The following is a 10421-nucleotide window of genomic DNA, read 5'->3' as shown; positions in this document are numbered from 1 at the left end:
AGTGCAATGGCCTGATCTCAGCTTGCTGCAACCTCAGCCTCCCAGGTTCAAGCGATTCTCCTGCCTCAGCCTCCTGAGTAGCTGGGATAACAGGTGCCCACTACAATGCCCGGCTAATATTTGTGGTTTTTTTTAGTAGAGACAGGGTTTCACCATGTCGGCCAGGCTGGTTTCTAACTCCTGACCTCAAGTGATCCACCTGCCTTGGGCTCCCAAAGTGTTAGGATTACAGGCGTGAGCCACTGCGCCCGCCCTGTACCATTTCCTTAAAAGTCTGACTTATCTTTACCATATTGCCTGGGCACCTTTGTCAAAAATCACTTATCCATATATATGAGAGCTTATTTTTGGCTATTCGGTTCTATTGCTCTATTTGTCTATCTTATTCCAGTACCACCCTGTTGTTGATTACTATAGCTTGATGATAATTATTGAAATTAGGTAATGCTAGGCTTTCAACTTAGTTCTTATTCAAAGTTCTTTTCGGCTCCTCTAGGTCCTTTGTATTTCCAAAAGAATTTTATAATTAGCTTGTCAATTTCTACAAGATGCCTGCTGGTATTTTTATTGGCATTGCACTGAATTTGAGGAGCAAAGAATCTCAACAATACTAAGTTTTATGATCCATGAACAAGGTATAGTCCCTCATAAAGACTGTCTTTGTCTCAGCAATATCTTGCAGTTTTCAATATAGAGGTCTTTCCCATCCTGTCAGATTTATCCCAATATATTTCGTATTTTTATGGTACTGTAAATGGTATTTTAAAATTTCCAATTATTCACTCTTTATTGCTAGTGCATAGAAATCCAATTGATTTCTGTATATTAAACTTGCATCCCACAATCTTGCTAAACTCGCCAGATACCTATATGGTTTCTTTTTCTTACCTGAATGCTCTGGCTAGAACTCCTAGTACAATGTTGAATGGAAGTGGTGAGAGGCCAGGCGTAGTGGCTCATGCCTGTCATCTCAGCACTTTGGGAGGTCAAGATGGGAGGATTACTTGGGCATAGGAGTTCAAACCCAGCCTGGGCAACGTAGTGGGACCCTATAACTATAAAAACTACAAAAATTAGCCAGGCATGGTGGCGCGGGCCTGTACTCACAGGTACTTGGGAGGCTGAGGCGGGTGGATGGCATCAGCTCAGGAGATGGAGGCTGCAGTGAGCTGTGATCCAACAACTGCACTACAGCCTGGGTAACAGAGTCAGACCCTGTCTCAGGGAAAGAAAAAAAGCAAAAAAAAAAAAAAAAAAAAAAAGGCAGCAGCCAGTTACAGTAGGTATCTGTCTCATTCCTAATCTTGAGGAAGGCCTGCATGGTGGCTCATGCCTGTAATCCCAACTCTTTGGGAGGCCAAGACAGGCAGATCACTTGACGTTAGGAGTTCGAGACCAGTCTGACCAACATGGTGGAGCCCCGTCTCTTCTAAAAAAAAAAATACAAAAATTAGCCGTAGTGCTAAAAAATAGGGCGTAGTGGCAGGTACCTGTAATCCCAGCTACTTGGGAGGCCAAGGCAGGAGAATCACTTGAACCAGGGAGGCAGAGGTTGCAGTAAGCCAAGATTGTACCACTGCCCTCCAGCCTGGGCAGCAGAGTGAGACTCCATCTCAATCAATCAATCAATCAATAACTTGAGGAAAAACATTCAGTCTTTCATCATTAAATATAATGTTAACTATAGGTTTTTCATAGGTGTCCTTTATCAGTTGAAGAAGTTCCATTCTATGCTTGCTTACTTTGTTGAGAGTATTTATTGAGAACAGATAGATTTTGTCAAATGTTTTTTCTGCCTCATAAGGTTTTTCTTTTTTAACTTATTAATATGGTAAATTACATTGATTTTTATTTTGTTTTTGAGACAGGGTCTCACTCTGTTGCCCTGGTTGGAATGCAGTGGCATGACCATAGCTCACTGCAGCCTTGAACTCCTGAGCTCAAGCAATCCTCCCACCTCAGGCTCCCAGGTAGCTGGGACCACAGACATGCACCACCACACCTGGCTAATTAAAAAATTTTTTTGTAGAGACTCATTCTCATTATGCTGCCCAGGCTGGCCCTGAACTCCTGGGCTCAAGTGATCCTCCTTCCTCAGCCTCCCAGAATGCTGGAATGCCAGGCATGAACCACTATGCCTCACTGATTTTTAAAAAATATTAAACCAATCCTGTATTCCTGGAATAAATCCCACTTGGCCCATGTTGTATTATCCTTTTAATATGTTGTTGACTTTTATTTACTGAAATTTTGTTTAAAATGTTTGCATGTATTTTCGTGAAAGATATTGGTCTTTAGTTTTCTTCTCTTGAAATGCCTTTGTCTGGTTTTAGTGTCATAGTAATGCTGGTCTTGTAGAGTGACTTAGAAGCAATCTTCTTCAGTTTGAATCACATTATGCCTTCATTAAGTGTTTGGTAGACTTCACTACTGAAGCCAGCTGGATCTGGAGTTATTTTGTGGGAAGTTTTTATTAACATCAATTCCATTTCTTTATAGATATAGGGCTATTCAGGTTATCAACTCCTCGAGTGAGCTTTGGTAATCTGTGTCTTTCAAGGAATTTTTCTATTTCAGCTAAGTTGGCAAATATATTGGCATAAAGATGTTCATGACATGATATTCCCCCTTTTTTTTTTAGACAGAGTCTCACTCTGTTGCCCAGGCTGGAGTGCAGTGGGGCCATCTCAGCTTATTGCAACCTCCACCTCTTGTGTTCAAGTGATTCTTGTGCCTCAGCCTCCCAAGTAGCTGGGACTACAGGCACATGCCACCATGCACAGCTAATTTTTGTAATTTTAGTGGAGATGGGGTTTTGCCAGGTTGGCCAGGCTGGTCTCAAACTCTGCTCACCTCAGGTGATCTGCCTGCCTCAGCCTCCCAAAGTGGTGGGATTACAGGCATGAGCCATCACGCCTGGCCGCCCTATCTTTATAATAGCTATAGATACAGTATGTAGTGATCACGACCCTCATTCCTGATACTGGTAGTTTATGTCTTCTTCTTTATTTCCTGATCAGCCTGGATACAGGTTTATCAATTTTATTGATCTCCTCAAAGAACTATGGTTTGTTTTTGAAGTCTATTGTTACTGTTACATTGAGTCCATTGTGCTAAAATGCTACTATGCCAGAGCAGTGTATGTATATAGAAAGCACTCTATCAGTATTCATTGAAGGAGCCAGTGAAAGAAAAAAAAGGAACCACCGATTTCTCCATGTAAAGTCCTTTCTAGGACTGTCTTAGACAACAGCAATTAGTCTTTAGACATGAGACCAATCAGTTTTGAAATCAGCAATTTCCTTATCTCTTATTTATGTCTTTATTACTAGTAAGATAGAGCTCAGTAGAACCTTCAGAGGCCAAGTGAAATGAAAGGTTTGAGGAAGTGCCCCAAGAGAAGACTAAAAGGAGATGAAACTTGCTACGGGCAATGAGGGAGGGAGGGAACCTTGAGAAGAAAACAGATGGGGAGGCTGGAGACACAGTGGATCAGAGAAAGCGTAATAAAACTATGGGATATTAAAGGTATATGAAAGAGTTTAATAACAAATGAAGGTCATACCCAAGAGTGATGACTACCTCAGTCATTACAGTAAAAATTTCAACTTAATAGCATTGGTGTTTCAAAAAGTTACGTGAGAAGTGCTCAGATATTAAAGGAGAAGGGGTACATAAATTGACTTAGGTAAATTGTTAAAAGTAGGATTTCCATTTATATTTAACACTGAAAAGAAATATACTGGGCCTATCTACTTCCTGACCGATGTTAAAGGGAAGATTTTCTTTTCTTTTTTTTTTTTTTTTTTTTTTTTGAGACGGAGTCTCGCTCTGTCACCCAGGCTAGAGTCCAGTGGCCGGATCTCAGCTCACTGCAAGCTCTGCCTCCCGGGTTTATACCATTCTCTTGCCGCAGCCTCCTGAGTAGCTGGGACAACAGGTGCCCGCCACCTCGCCCGGCTAGTTTCTTGTATTTTTTAGTAGAGAGGGGGTTTCACCGTGTTAGCCAGGATGGTCTCCATCTCCTGACCTTGTGATTCACCCATCTCGGCCTCCCAAAGTGCTGGGATTACAGGCTTGAGCCACCGCGCCTGGCCAAAGGGAAGATTTTAAGATTTCTAGTGAAATGAAGGAAGTGCAAAAGGGCCATGACATACCTAGGTGGCGAAAAGTAGAAATCTCTCATTGTATTCACCAGGCTAAAAAATCACCAACTTGATTAAACTTGAGTTCTAGTCTCAGTACCAGCCAACCACAGTGGCCTTGGGTTTGCATGTCTCCTGTGCTGTTTGTATTTTGGAAGGTTTTTTTCCTTTAATGTTCAAACTGCACACATTTAGAAGTATATACTTTTTTGCCCCCTATCTTCAGGTATTTCTTTATAGAAGTACATACTTTTATTAATTTTCCTATATGTATTCACCTGTGAAACCACATGAATCACCCCCAAGGTTTCCTCAGGCCCCTTTGTAATCTTTCCCTTTCATTCCACCTCCTCCACATACCCCACTCCAAGTTTCCAGGGAACCACTGATTTATTTTTTTACTATACATTAGTTTGTATTTTCTATTTTTGTATACATGGAATCAGAGTGTATACTTTTTGTCTGACTTCTTTCACTCAACATAAGTATTTTGAGATTCATCTATTTTGTTGCTTTTGTTATCAATTTGTTCCTTTTGTTGGTGAGTTGTATTCCATTGTATGGCTATGCAACAATTTACTTATCCATTCACTTGTTGATGGAAATTTGGGTTGTTTCAAATTTTTGCCGTGATTTATAAAGCTGCTATATGTAGACATATGCTTTCATTTATTGGGTAAGTACCCAGAAGTGGAATGACTGGGTCACATGTTTAACTTTTTAAGAAATTGTCAAAAATTTTCCAAAGCGTTAACTCTTCCCTGAATTGAATCAAAAGGAAAACAAAACAACATTTTCCAAAGTAGTTGTACAATTTTGCATTCTCACCAGCAGGCTATGACAGTTCTAGTTCCTCCACATCATCCTCAACCCTTGGTATGGGCAAAGAGAACCTTTGGGATCTGGGATTCTTCTTATTGGAATTTATAAATACAGTCATTTATAACTTAACTATTTGTACATGGACAAATCACTTTACCACTGTGTCAGTTTTTTTATGTAAAGTGAAAGGTTTAGATTCTAAAATTGTGTTTTTAATTATTGTTTTCATTTCAGTGACATTTAAGTTTCAAATCTATTTTTGAGTGGATAATACCTTCTTTTGGTTCAAAACATAAAGGACACAAATGACTACAATGAAAATTCTCCCACCTCTGTTCCCCAGTTACAGTTTTCCCTTCCCAAAGGCAACCAGTGTTATCAGTTATCTTTCTACAGATACGGTATGCTTTCTCATTCTTTTTTCAGATACATAGCAATCTGTTTTATCAGTGTGCCACAATTTATTTAGGTATCCTGTAGAGATGCCATTTTGGTTAATTCTAATTTTTATGACAAACAGTCCTGCCACTAATAGCCTTGAACATATATTATTATACACATGGCTGAGAATACCTATAGGATAAATTCCTGGAGGTGGAATTACTGGATCAGATATATGTGCATTCTTAATCTCAGTAAATACTGCCAGAATATCCCCCACAAAGGTATTCTAAATTTATACTCCCATCAGTACTCAAAAAGTTTCAGAAAATACCATTAGAAGTTTGCATACTTTTTGACTTGGTAGTAATTCCACTCCTATGAATTTATTCTACAGAATGCTGAAGAATGTATGGTTCAAAGAAATACCTAAAAGTTGGTAACCTAGAATTGATTTTCAGGGAAATGCAAATCAAAACACAATATGATACCACCTCACTCCTGCAAGAATGGTTATAATCAAAAAATTAAAAAAATTAATAGATGTTGGCAAAGATGTGGTGAACAGGGAACACTTTTACACAGCTGATGGGAATGTAAACTAGTACAACCACCATGGAAAACAGTGTGGAGATTCCTTAAAGAACTAAAAGTAGAACTACCATTTGATCCAGTAATCCCAGTACTGGGTATCTACTCAGAGTAAAAGAAGTCATTATATGAAAGATACTTGCACACGCATGTTTATAGCAGCACAATGCACAATTGCAAAAAATATGGAACCAGCCCAAATGTCTTATCAGTCAACTAGTGGATAAAGAAACTGTAGTACATACATACTATGGAATACTACTCAGCCATAAAAATGAATGAAATAATGGCATTCGCAGCAACCTGGACGGAATTGGAGACCATTCTTTTTTTTTTTTTTCCTTTTTGGAGACACAGTCTTGCTCTATTGCCCACGTTTGAGTGTGGTGGTGTGATCTTGGCTCGGTGGAACCTCCGCCTTCCAGGTTCAAGTGATTCTCTCACCTGGGCCTCCCAGGTAGCTGGGATTATAGGTATGCATCGCCAAACCTGGCTAATTTTTATTTTAGTATAGACAGGGTTTCACCATGTTGGCCAGGCTGGTCTCGAACTCCTGACCTCAGGTGATCCACCTGCCTCGGCCTCCCAAAGTGCTGGGATTACAGACGTACACCACTGCAGCAGTCCTGGAGACTTACTCTAAGTGAAGTAATTCAGGAATGGAAAACCAAACATTGTATTTTCTCACTCGTAAGTGGGAGCTAAGCTATGAGGATGCAAAGGCGTAAGAATGATACATTGGACTTTGGGGACTTGGGGGAAGGGGTGGGAGGGGGATGAAGGAAAAAAGACTATACAATGGGTACAGTGTACACTGCTCAGGTGATGAGTGCACCAGAATCTCAGAAATCACCAAAGAACTTACTCATGTAACCAACCACCACCTGTTCCCCAAAAACTTATTGGATAAAAAGAAATCCGTGATGGGCTGCCCATGCACATTCATTCCTGGAAACCAAGAGAAAACCTGAGCAATTTGTTACCCTCCAACTGGGACCAAAAAAGTTCTTTAAGGATAATAAATGTATGTTTTGTGTTATAGCAGAAGGGCAACTAGTATAGGGTTTACAAATAAAATACAGGATACCCAGTTAAGTCTGAGGTTTTTGTGTTTGTTTTTTGAGACGGAGTCTTGCTCTCTTGCCAGGCTGGGGTGCAGTGGCACGATCTCAGCTCACTGCAACCTCCTAGTTAAAGCGATTCTCCTGCCTCAGCCTCTCAAGTAGCTGGGATTATAGACATGTGCCACCATACCCAACTAATTTTTGTATTTTTAGTAGAGATGGAGTTTCACCATGTTGGCCAGGATGGTCTCAATCTCCTGACCTTGTGATCTGCCCACCTCGGCCTCCCAAAGTGCTGGGATTACCGGCGTGAGCTACTGTGCCTGGCCTTTTGTTTTTTGGAGATGGAGTCTTGCTCTATTGCCCAGGCTGGAATGCAGTGGCACTATCTTGGCTCACTGCAATCTCCGCATCCCAGGTTCACGTGATTCTCCTGCCTTAGCCTCCCAAGTAACTGGGAATACAGGCATGCACCACCACATTCCACTAATTTTTGTATTTTTTGTAGAGATGAGGTTTTGCCGTGTTGGCCAGGCTGGTCTTGAACTGCTAACCTTAGGTGATCCACCCACCTCAGCCTCCCAAAGTGTTGGGATTACAGGCATGAGCCACCATGCACAGCCTAAGTGTGTTTTAATAAATAACCATTTTTACATGGGACATCTTTATATGAGGAAAGTATCTGTTTTCTGAAATTCACATTTAACTGGGTATCCTGTATTTTTATTTGCTCACTCTGGCAACCCTAAAATGATGGGATTCTTGAATCAGATTGTCTTGCTTAATGTAATTTAGCCTCGAGAAGAAATCCAATTACTTGTGCAGAGTAATCATTTATTGTATCTATGTGGAAGTTCCTTAAGCTTTTTACAAAAGAACTTTTCAACATGAATTCTGCATGACACAATTACAAAATGAAGATAGCTTCATAATTATGTTAAGTACAAATACCAAAATTATAAGCACTGCCCTTGTTCTGTTTAAAGAGATACATAATGGAGCTATATGAATAAAAGAAGTTTTTTGTGCTTGTCAACATGGAAAACATTTGATTTTGTAATAAAATTTAAAGAACTAAAAAAATTTCTACTCTTAAGCATGTATTTGTTACAAATTCCTCATTAGGGCGAACTCCATTCTAAGAGTCAACCAACCTTCACTAATGATGGATGTCATCACTTATTGTACTCTTCCTTTAATGTGATAAAAATCTGTGTGTAACCACATGAAAGTAATGGGAAAAGGAAGAACAAGGAGAGAAGGAAAAAAAGGTCATCAATTTAGGAATATTTTCAGATCAGACTGTTAAACAAATCTACTTTAACACTTTTGAAATGATTTTTTTAAATTACTTTGTGAAAAGAACATTGGCTGGCACAATGGCTCACGCCTATAATCCCAGCACTTTGGAAGGCCGAGGCAGGTGGACCGCTTGAGCCCAGGAATTCGAAGACTAGCCTGGGGAACATGGCGAAACCCCGTCTCTACTAAAAATATAAAAAAATTAACCAGGCAAAGTGGTGAACGCCTGTAGTTCCAGCTACTTGGGAGGCTGAGGTGGGAGAATCACCTGAGCCAGGGAAATAGAGGCTGCAGTGAGCCATGATCACACGCCTTCACTCCAGGCTGGGTGACAGTAGTCAAACGTAAGACCCTGTCTCAAACAAAAAAATTACCCTAAACACCTCTTTTAAATATCTGGCTTTAGGCAGGGCGTGGTGGCTCACACCTGTAATCCCAGCACTTTGGGTGGCCAAGGCGGGTGGATCATTTGAGGTCAAGAGTTTGAAACCAGCCTGGCCAACGTGGTGAAACCCTGTCTCTACTAAAAAACAAACAAACGTCTGGCTTTAAGAACTCAATCATCTAGTAGGGTAGAAACACACATGCACAAGTAAACATCAGGTAAATTGTCACGTAAAATAACACAGACTGAAGAGGGCACTATTCTGGTGGTAGTGAGAAGTCAGCAAAAGCTTCATGGAAAAGTGGCTCTTGAGACAGCTCCGGACAAGTAGGGCTGAGAGTGGTAGGGAACTGCTCAAACCTTGACCACCTGTCCCTTTGCTCCTGTTCCCCTACCACTCTGAGTCCTACTTGACTGGGATCCTGCATCAGGTCTACTCTTGCCTTGGCTCATTACCTGGACCATTTCTACCAATCTCTCCTCCCCCATGTCCTTGGAACACTATACTCTCCATAGCTCTCCTTCTACTTCCCCAGCCAATTCATAATCTTCACTGGAGTTCAGTTATACTGTTGCTTTCTCTGCAAAGCCTTCCCATACCACCCCTGCCTTCAAACTAGTGGGCTCTGTATCATTATCTCACGGCACACCATAACTTCATATGCTTATTATACCTGCACTTACAATTACATGAGTTTGGATAAGCAGAGACTGTAATAAAAAAAATAATAATTACATGAGTTAACTGTTTACATCTATCATATTATTATACCACGATTATACATTCCATGAAGAGAAGGACTTTATTCTGTCTTGTTCACCATTGTGGCTCCTGGGCCTTAAGCTTATGCCTGGCACATAGAAGATAATAAATCATCAATGAATGAATTCTGTTAATAGGTTTTATATATGGTTGAATATAGCTTTGAATGCTTTCACAATCTTGATAGCTATGTTAAATTACAGGGCTTAAGGCCGGGTGCAGTGGCTCACTTTGGGAGGCTGAGGCGGGCGGATCACGAGGTCAGGAGATTGAGAACATCCTGGCTAACACGGTGAAACCCCATCTCTACTAAAAACACAAAAAATTAGCCAGGCGTGGTGGTAGGTGCCTGTAGTCCCACCTACTTGGGAGGCTGAGGCAAGAAAATGGCATGAACCCGGGAGGCGGAGCTTGCAGTGAGTGGAAATCGCACCACTGCACTCCAGCCTGGGTAACAGAGCAAGACTCTGTCTCAAAAAAAAAAAAAAAAAAAAATTACAGGGCTTATAAGAAAAGAAAGGTATATAAGCAAATTAACTGGGCAATCCACATAGATTTTCATAACTTAAAGCAATTTCATAGAAGGCATAGTATATAGTAGTCTTTTAATATGCTAAGTGCAACCATCTTTCTTACTGAAAGAGAAGAAAACTAGAAATTTAACACAAAATAACAAACAATAAAAGCACACAATGGCCAGCTGGGCACAATGACTCACGCCTATAATCCTTGCACTTTGGGAGGCCGAGGCAGAAGGATCGCGTAAGCCCAGGAGTTCAACACCAGCCTGGGCAACATAGCAAGACCCTGTCTCTACAAAACATTTAAAAATTAGCCAGGTGTCATGGTGCATGCCTGCAGTCCCAGCTACTCAGGAGGCTGAGGTGGGAGGATCGCTTCAGCCCAGGAGGTCAAGGCTGAAGTGAGCCGTGTTCACACCACTGCACTCCAACCTAGGTGACAGAGCA

This window comes from Theropithecus gelada, chromosome 7b (assembly GCF_003255815.1).
Source record: "Theropithecus gelada isolate Dixy chromosome 7b, Tgel_1.0, whole genome shotgun sequence".
NCBI classification, from domain to species: Eukaryota; Metazoa; Chordata; class Mammalia; order Primates; family Cercopithecidae; genus Theropithecus; species Theropithecus gelada.
The sequence above is the reverse complement of the archived record's forward strand: the minus strand, read 5'-3'. Positions refer to the sequence as shown.